The following is a 20418-nucleotide window of genomic DNA, read 5'->3' as shown; positions in this document are numbered from 1 at the left end:
CATCTATATGCTGCCTACAAGGACTCATTTTAGACCTAAAGACACTTGCAGATTGAAAGTGAGGGGATGGAGAAACATTTATCATGCAAATGGATGTCAAAATATACCCAGAGTACCAATGCTTAAATTGGATAAACTATACTATAAAACAAAGATTGTAACAAGAAACAAAGAAAGACACCATATAATAATAAAGGGAACAATCCAACAAGATACAACAATTTTAAGTATTTATACCCCCAACATAGGAACACCCAAACACCTAAAACAGTTAATAACAAAGGAACTAATCAATAATAATAATAGTAGGGGACTTTAACACCCCATTTACATCAATGGACAGATCATCTAAACAGAAACTCATCAAGGAAACAATGGCTTTGAATAACACACTGGAACAGATGGATTTAACAACTATTTAGAACATTCCATCCTAAAACAGAATACACATTCAACTGTACATGGAACATTCTCCAGAGTAGATCCCATATAAGGCCACAAAACAGGACTTAATACAAGATGACTGAAGTCATATTATGCACCTTTCTCACCACAACATTATGAAACTAGAAATCAACCACAAGAAAAAATCTGGAATAACCAATAATATGTGGAGGTTAAATAACATGCTACTAAACAATGAATGGGTCAACCAGGAAATAAAAGCAGAAAATAAAAAGTATGTCGAAACAAATGAAAATGAAAATACAATGGTCCAAAACCTTTGGGACACAGCAAAAGCAGGAAGAGAAGTTTTTAGCAATAGAGGCCTACCTCAAGAAGCAAGAAAAGTCTCAAATAAACAACCTGACCTTACATTTAAAAGGAGTTAGAAAGAACAACAAAGCCCCAAACCAGCAGAAGGAAGGAAGTAATAAAGATTAGAGCAGAAATAAATGATATAGAAACTAAAACAAAACAATATAACAGATCAAGGAAACCAGGAGCTTGTTCTTTGAAAAAAAATTAATAAAATTGATAAACCTCTAGCCAGACTTACCAAAAAGAAAAGAGCAAGGACCCAAATAAAATCACAAATGAGAGAGGAGAAATAACACCACCACAGATATAAATAATGAGAGAATATTATGAAAAACTATATGCCAACCATTTGGCCACCTAGAAGAAATGGATAAATTCCTAGAAACATATAACCTACCAAAACTGAAACAGGAAGAAATAGAAAACTTGAACGAACTGATACCAGGGAAGAAATTGAATCAGTAATCAAAAAACTCCCAAAAAACAAAAGTCCAGGACCAGATGGCTTCACAAACAAATTCTACCAAACATTTAAAGGAAAGTTAATTCCTATTCTTCTCAAACTATTCCAAAAAATAAAACAAAACTTCCAAAGTCATTCTATGAGGCCAGCATTACCCCATACCAAAACCAGATAAAGATACCACACACACACACACACACACACAGAGGCCAATATCTCTGATGAACATAAAAGCAAAATTCAACAAAATACTAGCAAACCAAATCCAACAATACATTAACAAAATCATTCACCACAATCAAGTTGGATTTATTCCTGGGCTGCAAGGGTGGTTCAATATTTGCAAATCAATCAACATGATACATCACTTTAATAAAAGAAAGGATAAGAACCATATGATCATTTCAATAGATTCAGAAAAAGCATTTCACAAAGTAAAAAATCCATTCATGATAAAAACCCTCAACAATAGCTCGAGAGGGAACATACCTCAACATAATAAAGACCATATGTGAAAAACCCACAGCTAGTATCCTAAATGGGGAAAAACAGCGCCTTTCCCCTAAAGTCAGGGACAAGACAAAGAGGTCCACTCTCACCACTTTTATTCAAAACAGTACTGGAAGTCCTTGCCACAGCAATCAGACAACAAAAATAAATGAAAGGCATCCAACTGGTAAGGAAGAAATAAAACTTACTGTTTGCAGATGACATGATACTCTATAAAGGAAACCTGAAAGATTCCACAAAAAAACAAAAACAAAAAAAACACCAAACCAAAACAAAACAAAACAAAAAACCTGCTAGAACTGATACATGAATTCAGTAAAGTCGCAGGATACAAAATCCAGGTACAGAAATCTGTTGCATTTCTATACACCAATTATGAAGCAGCAGAAAGAGAAATTTAGGAATCTATCCCATTTACAATTGCGCCAAAAAAAAAAAAAAACCAGTAAAATACCTAGGAATAAACCTAAACAAAGAGATGAAAGAACTGTACTCTGAAAACTATAAAAACTCTGGTGAAAGAAATTGAAGATGACACAGAGAAAGGGAAAGACATTCCATGCTCATGGGTTAGAACAAATATACTACCCAAAGCAATCTACACATTTAATACAATCTGTATCAAAATAACAATAGCATTTTTCACAAAGCTAGAACAATCCTAAAATTTGTATGGAACCACAAAAGATTCTGAATAGCCAATCTTAAAGCAAAGCAAAACAAAGCAGGAAGCATCACAATTCCAGACTTCAAGCTGTATTATAAAACTGTAGTGATCAAAAAAGTATGGTACTGGCACAAAAATAGACACATAGATCAATGGAACAGAATAGGAAACCCAGAAATGAACCCACAATTATTTGGTCATTAATCTTTGACAAAGCAGGAAAGAATATCCAATGGGAAAAAAAGATGGTCTCTTCAACAAATGGTGTTGGGAAAACTGGACAGTGACGTGCAAAAGAATGAAACTAGACCACTTTCTTACACCATATGCAAAAATAAACTCAAAATGGAATAAAGACCTAAATGTGAGACCTGACAACATAAAAGTCCTTGAAGAGAACACAGGCAGTAATTTTCTCTGACATCAGCCATAGCAACTTTTTTTCTAGATAGGTCTCCTGAGACAAGGGAAATAAAAGCAAAAATAAATTAATGGGACTACATCAAAATAAAAAGCTTCTGCACAGTGAAGGAAACAATCAAGAAAACTGAAAGGCAACCTACAGACTGGTGAAGAGAGTTGCAAATGACATATCTGATAGAGGGAGAGTTAATATTCAAAATATATAAAGAACTTATCAAATTCAACACCCAAAAAACAAACAATCCAATTTAAAAATGGGCAGTAGACATGAACAGACATTTCTCCATAGAAGACATACAGATGGCCAACAAATACATGAAGAGATGTTCATCATCACTTATCAGGGAAATGTAAATCAAAACTATGTTGAGATATTACCTCACACCTGTCAGAGTGGCTAAAAATCAACAATAAAAGAAACACCAGGGGTTGGTGAGGATATGGAGAAAAAGGAACGCTTCTGCACTGCTGTGGGAATGGAAACTTTTGCAGCCACTGTGGAAAACAGTATGGAGGTTCCTCAAAAAATTTAAAATAATCATATAATCCAGTAATCCCACTACTGGGTATTTTCCCAAAGAATACAAAAACACTAATTCTAAAAGACACATGCACCCCTATGTTTATAGTACCATTATCTACAATAGCCAAATTATGGAAGCAACCCAAGTATTTACCTATAGATGAATGGATAAAGAAGATGTGGCATATATATACAATGGAATATTACTCAGCCATAAAAAAGAATGAAATCTTGCCTTTTGCAATGACGTGGATGTAGCTAGAGAGTATAATGCTAAGCGAAATAAGTCAGAGAAAGATAAATACCATATCATTTCATTCATGTGGAATTTAAGAAACAAAACAAATAAGCAAAGGGGAAAAAAAGAGAGGCAAACAAGAAAAAGACACTTAACTAGAGAGTTTCTTAACAGAGAACAAACTGATGGTGACGAGAGGGAGGGTGGGTGAAGAGACGAGTTAAATAGATGATGGGGATTAAGGGCTGCACGTGTGATGAGCATGGAGTAACATATGGAATTGTTGAATCACTATATTGTACACCTGAAACTAATACAACACTATGTTAACTGGAACTAAAATAAAACCTTTAAAAAATTAAGATACATTAAAAAGAAAAATCCCTTTACTAAAAAAAAAAAAAAAAAAATCAGTTGTGCTCTTATATGCTAACAATGAACTACCTGGAAAGGAAATTAGAAAAACAATCCCATTCATAATAGTAGCAAAAGTATAAAATACTTAGGAATAAACTAAGGAGTTGAAAGATTTTTATACTGAAAACCAAAAACATTCATGAAAGAAATTAAACAAGACCCAAACAAATGGAAAGATATCCTGTGTTCATGGATTGGAAGACTTAAAATTGTTAAAATGTTTATACCTCCCAAAGCAATCTTCAGATTCAGTGCAATCCCCATCAAAATTCCAAAGCCATTTTTTATTAAAGATTTTTATTTATTTATTTGACAGAGACAGAGACAGTGAGAGAGGGAACACAAGCAGGGGGAGTGGTAGAGTGAAAAGCAGGCTTCCCACTGAGCCCGATGCAGGGCTTGATCCCAGGACCCTGGGATCATGACCTGAGCCAAAGGCAGATGCTTAATGACTGAGCCACTCAGGCACCACCAAAGTCATTTTTTATGGAAATAGAAAAGGCAATCTACAATCCATAAGGAACCACAAAAGACTATGAATAGCCAAATCAATTCTAAGAAAAAACAAAACGGGAAGCATGACACTTCCAGATTTCAAAATATATTATAAAGTTATTAAAACTTTAATAATCAAAACAGTATGGTACTTGCATAAAAAGATCTATAAAACAATGGAACAGAATAGAGAGCCCAGAAATAAATCCATATATACATGATCAACTAATTTCAACAAGGGTTCCAAGAATACACAATAGGGAAATGATGGTCTCTTCAACTACTTGGGGTTGGGAAAACTGGATATTTTCATGTAAAAGAATGAAGTTGGACCATATCTTACTCCATACACAAAAATCAACTCAAACTGGGTTAAAGAGTAAAATGATGGGGCAGTTGGGTGGCTTAATGGTTAAGTGTCCGACTCCTGGTTTCAGCTCAGGTCATGAGCTCAGGCTCATGAGATGAGCCCTATGTTGAGCTCAGCACAGAGTCTGTTTGGGGTTCTTTCCCTCTGTATCTCTCCCTCTGCCCCTCCTCTTGCTCATGCTCATGTGTGCATGCACATGCTCGTGCTCACTCTCAAATAAATAAAATCTTAAAAAAAAAAAAAAAAAGACAAATGAAAGACCTGAAACTGTAAAAAATTTTCAAAAACAAGCATAAGGGATAAGCTTCGTGATATTTGTTTTGATAATGATTTCATGGATATACTTTTGCACAGGCAATAAAAACAAAAAACAAAAAAACAGATAATAGACAAACTGAAAAGCTTCTGCACAGCAAAGGAAACAGTGAAAAAGCAACCTATAGAATGAGAGAAAATATTTGTAAACCATACATTTGATAAGGGGTTAATCTATGAAATATATAAGGAATTCACAGAACTCAATGAGAAAAAATAACTTAAAAATGGGTTGAGGACTTGAACAGACATTTCTCCAAAGATGACATACAAATGGCCAACAGGTATATGAAAAAATGGTCTTCATCCCTAATCAAAGAACTACAAATCAAAACCACAATCATCAGGGAAATACAAATCAAAACTACAAGGAGATATCAGCTCACACCTGTCAGAATGGCTAAAATTAACAACACAAGAAACAACATGTGTTGGGAAGGATGTGGAGGAAGAGAAACCCTCTTGCACTATTGGTGGGAATACAAACGGGTGCAGCCACTCTGAAAAACAGTATGAAGTTTCCTCAAAAAGTTAAAAATAGAACTACCCTATGATCCAGCAATTGCACTACTAGGTATTTACCTCCCAAAATACAAAAATACTAATTCAAAGGGATACATGTTCCCTGATGTTTATAGCAGCATTATGCACAATAGCCAAATTATGGAAACAGCCCAAGGAGTCCATTGACTGATGAATGGATAAAAAAGATGTGAGAATAACTCAGCTATCAAAAAGAATGAAGTATTGCCATTTGCAATGACATGGATAGAGCTATGGAGTATAATGCTAAGCAAAATAAGTCAGTCAGAGAAAGACAAATACCATAGGATTTCACTTATGTGGAATTTAAGAACCAAAACAAACAAGCAGAGGGGGAAAAAGAGATACAAACCAAGAAACAGACTCTTAGCTATAGAGAACAAACTGATGGTTACCAGAGGGGACGCAGGTGGGAAGAAGCGTTAAATAAGTGATGAGGATTAAGGAGTGCATTTGTGGGGAGCATCAGGTGTTGTATGGAAGTGTTTAATCACTACATTGTACATCTGAAACTAATATTATACTGTATGTTAACTGGAATTGGAATAAAAACTTAAAAAACACAATAAGATACAATGTCACATGTGTCAGAATGACTATTAAAACAAACAAGCAAAAAAACAAAACAAAAACAACCCAGAGGTGTTGGCAAGGATGTGGAGAAACTGGAACCATTGCACACTGTCAGTGGAAATGCAAAAATGGCACATCCTATATGGAAAACAGTACAAATGTTCCTCAAAAAATTAAAAATAGAACTAGGATGTAATTCAGCTATCTCACTTCCAGGTATATATCCAAAAGAAGTGAAACCAGAATCTCAAATGGATATTAGCACTCCCATTTATTGTAGCACCATTCACAATAGCTCAGATGTCAAGCAAACCAAATGTCCACTGACAGATGAATAGATAATGTGGTGTATACATACAACGGAATATTATTTAGTCTTAAAAGGGAAGGAAATGCTGTAAAATGTGACAACATGGATGGACCTTGAGGACATTATGCTCAGTTGCTCAGTGAAATAAGCCTGATCCAGAAAGACAAGCACTACATGATTCCACTTATAGGAAATATCCAAAATACTCAACTTCATAAAATTAAAGAGTGCAATGGTGGTTACTAAGGGCTAGGGAGGGAAGGAGATATGGGAAGTTATTAACCAACAGGCATGATGTTTTAGTTAAATAAGATGAATAAGCTCTACCACCTTTTAAAACCATACACAAAAAGACACTTGAAACAGATTAAAGACCTGACACATAAAAATCCTAGAAGAGAACACAGGCAATAATTGCTCTGACATCAGCCATAGAAACATTTTTTCTAGATATGTCTCCTAAGGCAAGGGTAAACAAACTATTGGCATTACATCAAAATAAAAAGCTTTTGCACAGTGAAGGAAACCAACAAAACAAAAAGGCAACCTACTGAAAGGGAGAAGATATTTGCAAAGGATATATCTGATAAGGGGTTAGTGTCCAAAATATGTAAGGAGCTATAACTCAACATAAAAAAAAATCCAATGAAAAAATGTGCAGAGGAACTGAACATTTTTCCAAAGAAGACATACAGATGGCCAATGAACACATGAAAAGATGCTCAACACCACTCATCATCAGGGAAATGCAAATCAAAACCACCTTGAGATATCACCTCAAACCTGTTAGAATGGGTAATATCAACACAAGAAACAATAAGTGGTGGCGAGGATGTGGGGGAGGGAGGTGGGGAAGGAACCCTTGTGTGTTATTGGTGGGAATGTAAATTGCTACAAACACTGTGGAAAACAGCATGGAAGTTCCTAAAAAATCAAATAGAAATACCATATGATCCAATTCCTCTATTGGATATTAACCCAAAGGGGAAAAAAAACACTAATAAAAAATATATATATGCACCCCTGTGTTTCTTGCAGTATTCACAACAGACAACCCAAGTGTCCATCAATAGATGAATGGATAAGGAAGATGTGGTACACATACATACATGCACACACATAGAGGAATATTAGGCAGCCATATAAAAGGTGAGGTTGTGCCATTTGAGACCACATAGAAGGACCTAAGTGAAATAAGTCAGATGGAGAAAGACAAATACCATGTAATTTCACTCATAAGTGGAATCTAAACAAAATGAGCAAACAGCAGAAGCGGACCTATAAATACAGAGAACAAACTGATGGTTGCCAGAGGGGAGAGGTGTAGGGATTTGGGCAAAATGGGTGAAGGGAAGTGGAAGATTCAGGCTTCTGGTTATGGAATGAATAAATCATGGGAAAAAAAGGCACAGCATAGGGACTACAGTCAGTGATATTGTAACAGCGATGTGTGGGGACAGATAGCAGCTACACTTGTGAACACAGCATAATGTATAAAATTGTCAAATCACTGTGTTGTACACCTGAAACTACTGTAACACTGTGTGTCAACCATACTCAAAAATAATGAATAAGCTCTCGAGAGCTGCACAACATTGTACCTATGGTCAACAATAATGTATAAATTTGTTAAGAGGATAGATCTCATGTTAAGTGTTCTAATCACAATAAAAAAATTTTAAAAAGAAATTGGACTAAATCAATGGCTTTCAGATTGTAGATGTAAAAAAAAAAATCAAATCACATCTCATGCAGTTTTCTAATATGCAAGTAGATAAAAACAATATTTTAGTGGCTTAAGTTTTGTAAGCTTAAATGGGCAAAATTACTCAAATGAGAAAAGAAGATAGGGGCGCCTGGGTGGCTCAGTCATTGGGCGTCTGCCTTCGGCTCAGGTCATGATCCCAGGGTCCTGGGATCGAGCCCCGCATCGGGCTCCCTGCTCCATGGGAAGCCTGCTTCTCCCTCTCCCACTCCCCCTGCTTGTGTTCCCTCTCTCACTGTGTCTCTCTGTCAAATAAATAAATAAAATCTTAAAAAAAAAAAAAGAGAGAAAAGAAGATAAACTCTAGGATTATGGAAAGTAGTTATAATCATATCAGCCTTATTGATTTTTCTGTTTCGTTGGGAAAAAAAACAGATTCATAGCTCAACTTCAATCTTAATACTCTTTAATCCAAACCAGAAGCTTGAAAGAGAATAGAAAAGGTTTTCAAAGTTAAATCACTAACAATATCTAACAATGAGAGCCATTCTTAGAAATATATCAGGCAAAAATTACCTAATAAATATAAAACCATGCATAGTATCGTATCTTGCATAATATGTAAGTGGAGGCAGCACCAAGTGGATAAGAGCTGAGCTGCATTTTTGCTACAGGCCTGAATTTAAAAGGAAACAATTATATTCATGAGGAACTAGTGTCAGTGGCATCCTATGTACATTATACACACAGCAGTTTTATTCTGCAGGAGCTTGCATTCCACAAGTGGCCTAACAAGCCACAATGCAATGTGCAATCCATTCATTTGGAGCTTCTGATAATCCAAACAGAACCAAATTCTGCCCGTCAAACCCTTTCTTTTCCTCCTGAAGTGAGGAATGAAGACCAAAAGAAAATTAAACTTCAAAAAGACTGAGCATGGCAGAAATATCAATTAAAAACTAATTAAGTATTTGACTATGTATATATTACTATATAGGTACATGCATTGGTGATATATATATTATTCATTCTTTAGAATAAAATTTTAATTGACACTTCAAGGTAGTTTAACTTGTATAGTAGTTAAACTGTCAGGTATGTAAATACTCGGGAACACTAACTCTTCGCTGACAAAAGCTGTTCCTCATCCTAAGTAACTCTTTCCGTGGAAACTCTATCTGACCTTTATTTCACCTTCTTACAGAATTGATTAAGGGATAGGGAGGCTAGGTAGGGGGCTATGTAACCAGGCTCACAGAAATCCCAGATGTGGAGAAATGTCATAGACTAGATATTAACCAGAGAGAAGGGAACAGAACAAACCCACCTTGTTTGTTCTAAATATAGAGGAGATATTTACTGGATAGTTACAAATCCACCTTGTTTGTTCTAAATATAGACAGGATATTTTCATGATATTTACAAATCTACCTTGTCTTAAATGTTATAGAAAAGATATTTACCAAGTTCCCTGGTCAGTTTTCTATAAAAGACCAACCATAACATTCCTCAGTGGCAACACATTCTGGACCCCTCTCACTTTAGCGAGCTCCTTTTCTTTCCTTTTCTGTTCTCACTTTCCCTTAGTAAACTTTCACTTCACCCTTTAGTTCCTGATACAAGAACCTTGCAACATGACCACTAGTCCACATTCCTTCCGTGAAACATGCTAATGGATGCCACTACCATATTTTTTGTGCTAGTGATCGTTAGTGGTTGCTACCCTCTATTAATTTTCAAGTCCTGTAAGACCATCAAGAGCCTTGCTGGTTTCTCTACCTCTCTGGTTTCCTACAGTCCTCTTTGCAAATACCAGATTGGCAGGCTCTGACTGTACATCTCAAATCTACAAATGTCGCAGGGCAAAAGAAGCTGCAGATTAATAGCTCACCTCTCTGTGATTCTACTCTCTTCAAAGTATAAACCTGTCTAGTTGTGGTGGGTGGGCATCAGCTGCCCTCCAATGCTTTTAACAGAATTTTAAAATTTATTTTATCTTATGTTTTATCTTCTGGCTTTTCTGTTTATTCTTGGTGAGAACATTAGTCTGCTGCATGACCTCCTACACGGGCAGGAGTTCTAAGTCTGTATTTGAGGCCACAGAACAAGAGTTGTGTTCAACCATGAAGCTTTTGTTTATCTCATTTCTATTTCAGGGCCCTAAAGAGTTCTTCCCTGCTCAGAAAGTTAATGGTCCTCAAGTTTTGACAAATACATACCAAAATTGTTTTTTCTGTCCTTTTACTTTTAAGTGATACTTACTTACAAAAACATGAAATCCTGACATTTAATGATTCTACTTTAAATGTGCCATCCACTAATGATGGCACTTTATTTTAATGGGGTTTGTAGACTCACTTGGAATTGACTAGAATTTATTTTGGGGGGATGCATCTTCTCCCTCTGTCTTTTGAAGGAGCCATTGTACATGGACATGGAGAGATGGTCCAGGCTTTGCAGCTCAGGCAGGAGAGATGCTCAGTTTTGCTCTGAGGTTCTTTAGTCAGTAACTCTGGTCACTTGTGCATAAAGAGCCAGTGACCCCAACTGATCCCAAATACCTGACTTTACAGAAAATATCTTATTGTCCTTAGTGAACGTTCTCAGCATTTGGCCTTCTGAGGCCAGGACAACAGGAGGCTAGGCAGAGCTGAGGCAAACAGGAGAATCGCCTTCCCCAAATCTGAATAGAACTGAGGACTCCTAAAGGTGTCTGATGGGCTTGCTCCTTGGCTTAAGTCAGTTTCATCTAGGACCTTGGGGAAAACAGTGTATGTCAGTTCCCATTAAGTGAGGAGATACGCTTATGGAAATAGTATCACCTCATTCTAGACCTACATCCCTCTCTCTTGGCTCTGTTTCCCCTGTCACCTATGAACCATCTGAAAGGCAGATCCCCCTGAGCTCACAAGGTCCTTTAGAGAGAAGATAATTGTATTCTCTCCATAGATCGTCACAGATCGTTGCTCTATTTGAAAAGCACACCTCTTGTCACTGCACTGCAGAGCATCTAGATGTTACAAACCATGCCACGATTTTTAGCATGTCCTTGTGCTTCTCCATGATGAGGGGCATATTCTTTAAAATACTTGGCATTTCTCAGAAAAAAAGATACAGTTAATGTTGCTAGTATTCTAATGTTGCTAGTATTAGGAATTAAAGAGTTGCTCCTTTTCTTAGCTGTCCTCAGTCCCACAGAGCTCTTTGGGCTGCATCCCCTCCCTGTTAGTGCTGCTGCTCGTTTCAAAACCAACAGCCAAGGGCACCTGGGTGGCTCAGTCAGTTAAGTGTCCAGCTCAGGTCCTGATCTCAGGGTTGTGAGCTCAAGCCTGCACCGGGCTCTGTGCTCAGCAGGGAGTCAGCTTGAGATTCTCTCCCTCTACCTCTCCTCCCTCCCCCAAAATAAATAAATCTTAAAAGAAAAAAAAGCAACAGCCAAAGCAGATGCAAGGAAGATGCGCAAGGGAAATGCATTTGTGCTCATAAATGCAAGGAGCTAAAATAGCAACAGCTGTGGCAATTGCAGGATTTCGACGGGTAATCAAGTAACTAAGTGCCAAAAGCAGGATTTGACAATTCTACCGGGGCCTGGGACAGAGGGCAATGAGAACTTGGGCTTCTAGGGGAATCTTTTCTACAATCAACAAAAATGTAAATCCGGTGAGCATACCCCACTAAGCACAGCAGATTTTCTGGCTTTCGATTCCCACCCCTGAGCAGTAGGAATATCCTTTCTCATAACATTTGGCTTTCTTAGAAATATTTACCCTCTGTCGTACACTGTGATTCACCTCTCTATTTTGGGTTAAATTCACCACCGGTTTAATAACATTTTTCAAGAGACTTACATACTTCTGAAAAGATGGGCATTTCCCAGAAGAAGTATTGTGCCCATTTAGGGTGAGGTTTATGGGTAGCATTTCTTCTGAAATGTTCCTCCCAAATCTAAAAGGCAGTAATTCTCAGATTCTCACATAAAGGGTTTCCGTGTTTCACCAATTGCTAGATAGAGTAAGTACTCATCAATGGTAGCTGTTTTCATGGTTATCTCCACAACTTTTCTCTTTACAAAGCATATATTTCATCACCAAATAAAGAGAGGGACTTGTGTAGCCAAATTCTTAAAAATTTTCTTGGAAGATACTAGAGAAGATCTCCCTGTATTAATCATGTTTTTTATTTTCTATATTTTATGATGTTTGACTTTGGGAGAGACGGCCCTTCCCGAGCTGGCTAATTCTTAGATGTAGCAAACAACTTGCCCGTGAGCACATCTCTCACCTACAAACCAACCAATCCAAAGTCCGTATCCCCAACTACCTCCCTATATCAAGCCCTCACACACCAAGCCCACATTTCCCCTGCCCCAAATCACCCCAGGTCCCGGCACTAGACAACTAGAGGCCACCTTTATAGCCCAGAGCCTGCCCCAATTATTCAAACTATACAATCCTGTTTGCTCAAACTTGCCTCACCCCATCCTTCCCACAGAAACCACAATAGAGCCCCTGGGCCATGCTTTTCCCATCATTCCTTCTGTTTCCTGACTTACCTGGGCATTTCCCCACATGGCGCTGTGCGGAGCCGCACACCCACTCCTCTTGGGCATTGTAAGTAATAAACTCTTCTTTCAAAGTCCATTGTCTCCGTGTCTGTCATCTTACTATCCCTGATTAAAACAAATCCTGAGTACATTTGAAGATACTCCCAGACCACAAACAATAGGTCTGAGGAATAATATGCAAAGAAAAAAAATGCTCTCAAAATTGAAGTGGAAATAAAAATATGAGAAGAGGAAAACCTTTGAATTTGTTATTCATTGTCTTTCTCTAGTTGTGTTTGGGAAAGAAGTTGCCTCAATCCAAGCATATACTTGGAACTATGGAATTCCTATGGGAATAAATGCCCATTTGCTTTAGGGTACTGAGTTTTAACAAAATTATGGACAGTATGAATAGTAGCAGAAATAATCTCCAATATAATCTTTAGCAGTTCAGCAATTAATTAAATCTCATCAAAACATGTTCAAACCTGGACCGATTTTTTTTGCATTTTCTTCTTTTATTTTCAAGAAGCTTTTAAGTGATTTCTCTTGGTTTTCCTGCCAAATTTTAAAACACCAAGCCCCTGGGTTAGGTGAAACATGCCCATGTATCAAGTTAAACATCAAAAGAAATGCCGGAGTTGGGGGTAGGGTGGGAGGGATGGGATGACTGGGTGATAGACACTGGGGATGGTATGTGCTCTGGTAAGCACTGTGAATTGTGCAAGACTGTTGAATCTCAGATCTGTACCTCTGAAACAAATAATGCAATATATGTTAAGGAAAAAAAAAAGAAGAAGAAGATAGCAGGAGGGGAAGAATGAAGGGGGGGGAAATCGGAGGGGTAGACGAACTATGAGAGATGATGGACTCTGAAAAACAAACTGAGGGTTCTAGAGGGGAGGGGGTGGGAGGAGGGGTTAGCCTGGTGATGGGTATTAAAGAGGGCACGTTCTGCATGGAGCACTGGGTGTTATGCACAAACAATGAATCATGGGACACTACATCTAAAACTAATGATGTAATGTATGGGGATTAACGTAACAATAAAAAAATCTTCAAAAAAAAAAAGAAATGCCTAATTATAAATGCTTTCTGGAGTAAAGAACGAAGAGGGTAGATGTGGTGAGGAACTGGGAAGACCTGTAAGGAGGCATGCAAGGGGCAACATCTGCAGCGGCCGTTCCAGGGATAAGATGGAAAGCACAGCTTCCTGAGCCGATTCTGCAGAGACTCTGTACGCTGGCAGGAGGGTGAAACAATTTATAGACCAAGGAAGACCTGGACAAAATGATCCATTTTTGGAGGAATCATTTGTGTTGAAGCCATGAACACTTTCTAGAGAGCTATTTGAGGAGGCAGATGTTTAGATAATATATTGCTGCTTTGCATTTCTATAACACCTTCCATCTAAGAGCTGCAGAGTGTAACACAAACATTAACTAATAAATTAAGCCTCGTGGCACCTCTGCGTGATCGATAGGCATAATAGCCGTTTTTAGAGTGTGAGAAAGGCAGCACCCTGCTCAGAGGTGCTGAAGTCATTTAGCCAAGGTCACAAAGGGGGAAACATGACAAACTCTCTCAAAATGGAGCACCAATTCTCCCCTCGCTCACATAATGTGTTTTTTCTCACTTGGCAGGTCAGCAACTTCAAGAGTATGTCCTTTTCTATGGGACACTTAGGTGCTAGAAGAGAATGCAATGTATACCCTGGTCTCCACTGATTTGCTTCAGTAAATATCTCTTTAATTTAACTGGGAGATGGTTTGAAAATATTAAGTCTTGGATCAAAGCCTTCCTCCTTTCTCTCTGGTTTACCCAGGAATTAATTTGTTTGCTAATGCTGGTCTCTTTCCTGGGATGATGGTGGCCTTTAGCTCTGGAGTTACGTGTTCATATTGTTTAATCCGATTATGCAAAGGACTTAAAATATTACAAGAATATCAAACAACCCCAACACATCTGTGTAGGCGTTAATGTAATTATTTTTATTGCTATTTTAATTTCTGAAAAGCGCCATAAAATTGTCATTGAAAGTAGAGCGTGACATCTCAACAAAAAACAGGGCCAGTCCTTAACAGAATCTAACGGGCTTGTCAGTAAAATCTTTTTTACTTTTATGTATCTTCCTAAAGGCTACTCACTCCATTATCACACATTTGGCATAGTAACAAGTTGTTTCATAGTGGTATTGTCTTTTTCCTCTGTCTCTCGATAACCCACATAATTTCTCCAGTAGGATATTCAGGCAGAGGGAAAACAAAGCAAAGAAACCAAATATAAATCCCTAGTGCTCACAAACTCTTGGAAAGAAGATGGCCACGCCACCACTGTTACACAGAGTGATGGGGTTTTCTACCTTCTTGCAGATTTTCAAATTTCTCAGGGAATAACAGGTTCACCTCTTGAGTCACACATGTCCTTAATTGCCATTTGTTTTCTTTTTCCTATTGTAAGAAATAGAAGCTTTTTTTTGTTTGTTTTAATGAAGCAAGACATGATTTGCTTGTCACTGGGTCACAGCTTCCTTTCTTTTCCAGACACCGTTCTGCAGCAGCATTAGCACTCACATGATAAGACTATCATTCATTGGTTAACAAATTACATTTAGGCAGCATTTTGCATCACTCCACATGTTCCTACCCTGCTTTCTCCCCAAACATCACAACACCTCAAATGCAGGCACTGACTAGGATATGGTGAGGCAACAGAGCCAAGGAAGGACCTGGTCACCTGGTTTCCACAGTGTGCTGAGGGCACTGGAAACCACATGGACATGGAGGCAGGCGTGCTGGATGCAAATCCCAGCCCTGGCAGCTGGTCATCCCGAAGAAATTCTGTCACACCTTGCCCTGGGCACCTCAATGAAGAGTGGGTACTTATCCAAATGGGGGAGTGTGTGTGGCTGGGGAAGGGAGCAGTGAATGCCCATAGCTTAGGAGGAAAGAAAACCACCCTACGTGGTTCTGATAGAGCCTTCTGGGAGGCTGGTTGAAATCATCCTTATAGACTACATAGATTTTTTTAAAGCACAGTTTGTCCTAGAGTTAGGGCTTTGGTGTACAGTCCATTTCTTTGGTGTACAGTCCATTTCTGACCCATGGGGTCAAATTGCCAATGTCAAAGGAAAAGAGGTGAAGAAGGGCAAGTCGGTGGAAACAGCACGTGGGTCAACCAGCAACCTGAGCCACCGCTCCACAGATGAGGGTGCATTTTTCATTTATGGTTGCCACAATTTCTTTAGAACTCTCTTGTCTATCAAGGCTGATAAAGGAAGAATTAAAGAACATGCTGGAAGAGAAACTGGGAGAGGGAGTAAGATCACTTCTCAGCACTGGACTCTGTAGTTTGGCCTTTGGAACCTGGCCCTCATCGGTTTGAGGCTCGTTTGCCTGGCTGGAAGAATAAGCTAGGGTCAGCTGAAGTGACGTGCTTACTGTGCACACCTTCATCAGTAAGGTTTTTAGGGAAAATACAGCTTCTTTGGAAGATCATACTGCAACCTTTGAAGCAACCATAACAAAATACCAGAGCACATGAAATTGGTCCTTCTGATCTTCCAGGGAATCTGTGTATTGTGACAGGAAAGAAAATAATTTCTTAATCATTTGAGCCCCTGCTTGACTGAGGATTGGCAGGGTTGAGTAGTTTTATGACAGCAGAGGAAGATTTGTGGCTAAAAACTCAGCTAAAATTCTCACTTGAAACCACCAACAAAATAAAAAGGAAACCTACTGACTGGGAGAAAATGTTTGCAAACCACATACCTGATAAAGGGTTAATAGCCAAAATATATAAATAACTCATGCAACTGAAAAGCAACAAAACAAAAAGCCACAGAATCTGATTAACAAATGGCAGAGAAACTGAATTAGACATGTTTCCAAAGAAGACATACAAATCGTCAACAGGTACATGAAAAGATGCTCAACATCATTTATCATCAAGGAGATACATATCAAAACTACAAGGAGATATCACTTCACACCTGTTAAGATGGCTATTATTAAAAAGACAGCAGCTAAGTGTTGGTAAGGATGTGGAAAGAAAGGATCCTTTGTCCACTATTGGTGGGAATGTAAATATCTGCAGCAGCTATGGAAAACAGTAGGGCAGTTCCTCAAAAAATTAAAACTAAAACTACCATATGATCCAGCTATCCTATTTCTGGGTATATATCTAAAAGAATTGAAATCAGGATCTCAAAAAGATATCTGCATTCTATATTCATTGCAATATTATTCACAATAGCCAAGATATGAAAACAACTTAAGTGTCTACCAACAAGCGAATGGATAAAGATACACTATTTTTCACAGAATAATACTCATTTATTTTTATTATATATTATATAACGCAATATTACTGAACCATGAAAAAGAAGCAAATCCTGCCACTATAAATAGAGATGGACTTTGAGGCCATTATGCTAAGTGAAAATAAGCCAGACAGAAAAAGATAAATACTGCATGATATCACTTATATGTGAAATCTAAAAAAAGAAAAAAAACCAAACTTATAGAAATAGAGTAGAAAAGTATTTGTCAGGTGCTGGGGGGTGGGAGAAATAAGGAGAGGTTGGTAAAAGGGTACAAACTTTCAGTTAGAAGTTGAATCAGGTTGGGGCGCCTGGGTGGCTCAGTCGTTGGGCGTCTGCCTTCGGCTCAGGTCATGATCTCAGGGTCCTGGGATCGAGCCCCGCGTCGGGCTCCCCACTCAGCGGGAAGCCTGCTTCTCCTTCTCCCACTCCCCCTGCTTGTGTTCCCTCTCTCGCTGTGTCTCTCTCTGTCAAATAAATAAATAAAATCTTAAAAAAAAAAAAAAAAGAAGTTGAATAAGGTTGAGGATCTAATGTAAAGCATGATGACTGTAGTTGATAATAATGTATTGTATTATTGAAATTTGCTAAGAGAGTTGAACTTAAATGTTCTCACCCCTAAAGATAAATATGTGAGGTGATGGATGCATTAATTAACTCAATGGGGAGAATCCTTTCACAAGGAATACGTATATCAAATGCCCACAATGTACACTTTAAATATTTTACAATTTTATATGTCAATTATACCTCAGTAAAGCAGAAATAAAATAAAGTGAAATTAAAAAAAAATTTCACTTGGTTAAAAAAACAACTTAATTTCCATTTTGACTTTGATTTCAAGTATTATTTGACAATGTGGAAGAAATGGAATATTTTCTCATTATTCATACTACAAACTTCAGAAGTTAACACAGATAACTTAAGTGGAAAAAGAATATACTAGAAGGATTTTAGTGCAGAATTCACAGAAGGGCTGGAGAAACCATGAAAATGGGCAGGAACCAGAGGAGACAAGACCTCAGAGCTGTCCATGTTTGGTTGAGAATGCCATCCCCATAGCAGTACCTTGTCATTCACCGCCCCTCCTCTCATCTCCGTGGACGATCTGGCTGAACCTGCATCTTTGGCTCTCTCCCTTAAGATTGAGAGTCTTGGGCATGAACATTCTATTGGATGCTTTCCAGTTGGTCTGTTCTCCAACTTTCAGAGAGCAGTTGAGGGAACACCTGCCACCCTTCAGCTTCCATCTTGAGATCCCTCCAAAGTAGAATGGTCACATGTTAGACCAAACACCACAAATGTCTACCACAACTTACCACATTCTTGACTGCTTAGGAAATTCCCACCATACATTGCAACTCATTCTGTATGCTCTCTCTCTCTCCATATATAACTTTAGATAGATAGATAGATAGATAGATAGATAGATAGATAGATAGATAGATGATAGATAATGATAGATAGATAGATAGATGATAGATAGATAATGATAGATAGATATCACTCTTTTTTTTTAAAAGAAAGCTTGATACATTTTTTATGGTGGTAAAATATATATAACATGAAGTTTACCATTTTAACTATTTCTAAGTGTATACACTTAGAATCAATGTCATTAAATACATTTACAATGTTGTGTAATGTTTAAATCAAACACAAATGGAGACCAGACTTGAAACTTCCCCCAGCCAGACAAAACCAGTTTAGTCATACAAGTAAAGCTTAATTTAGCTTATTTTGCCAGACAAGTGAGGCTACCTTGACCTGGGTCACTTCTTGTTTATGCCTCTAAAAATCATAAGTGAAACTTAGATCATTCCTAAAAATTGATATGAGGTAACCACTAACAAGTTCCCCTTCCATTGAAGAGAATTCAATATAGGAACCAATCACAGTGAAGAATAAATAGTCATTGCCTCCATTCTATGTAAGCTGCTTTATAACAATATACCCCTGAGCCTCATGCCATAATTTGGTTTGAGCGCTCCCAGTTTGCAAACTGGTTTTTTTTTGGTAGGTGAACAATAAACTCTTACTAATTACTGCTTCAGCGATTCATTGGCTTTACTTAAGGGTTGGTTGGTTGGTTGGTTGGTTTTGAACTTTTGACAGTAACTATCACCTCTATCTATCCCTAGCTAAGTTCAGTCACAGTTATTCCTCTGGTGAATGTGGTCAGAGGGGTCCAGAGGTAGTTTTGTGGGCCAGGATGGACAGGGATCCGTTCCGAGCAGAGATGCCAGGCTGCACCTTCTCCGGCCACACCGGAGCCCCTGACAAATGCCGTTTATACAACAGCACCGCTTTCATTACCCCCGTGGCGTAGTAGCACATGGCTGCTGGTTTGTGCTAAAAAGTCGACTCCAAAGCCTTTTGGCTGGAGTGTGGCCAGTTCATTCCGCATTGAGGTCCCCTTCCCAGCCCCCATGAGCTGTTTCATAAATAACTCCCCGGTGCAAAGTTGGGAAGTTGATAAATTCCTCATGTGAGTTAACTCCTAAGACATGAAATTGTCTCCAGTGTAACCCCAATAAAAACTGGAATTGCCCTGGCAATTAAGAAGCTATTTACTCTATTTGACAACGTGTTACCTGTAACACCATTCTAGACACACTCACCACACTTAACGTCACCTAAGGAGAGAACCCCCACCCCGTGCCCGCTCTTGCGACACTTCGAACATCACTGACTGCGTGGGAGCCCCGTCCTGTCCAGTGTTTTCCTCCACTGCAAGTAACACGAGGCAGGAGCAGAACCCTTGACAAAAGCTGTGCAATTGATCCCGCTGTTGATAACCTTCTGGAATCTTAAAAGCTAAATAATTTAGATCCCTGCCTGTAATAATGTCCTCGAGATTATTATGGCTCTTGTTCACATTTCCTGACCACATTAGGCAGGAGACCGGCTCAGTAAATGGATTTCATAATCCATCAGTTTTCATACAAGTATTTTAAATAGGGAAATTGGGACTCAGGTGAATGAAGGGTGGGAAGACTGTCTCAGGGAGTCCTGATTCAATGTAGTTTGAATAAGGTGAGGGAGAATGAAAAGAAGTTCACAAAAAGGCCAAACAGTTTTTATTAGTTGTGCCCTGCTTCACAAAAGGGGGGAAGTGAAAGTTGATGGTCAGCTGTCTGGTCTCCATTATGTGATAAGCAGCTGTGGACCCATGGAATGCTCAGCGCCTGATAAGTTCCAGCCCTGAATGCACAGAGGTACTGGGAAGGGAAGGTGTGC

This window comes from Leptonychotes weddellii, chromosome 9, assembly GCF_054177405.1.
Source record: "Leptonychotes weddellii isolate Sample4059 chromosome 9, ASM5417740v2, whole genome shotgun sequence".
Classification (NCBI taxonomy): domain Eukaryota; kingdom Metazoa; phylum Chordata; class Mammalia; order Carnivora; family Phocidae; genus Leptonychotes; species Leptonychotes weddellii.
Note: the sequence above shows the minus strand (reverse complement) of the source record.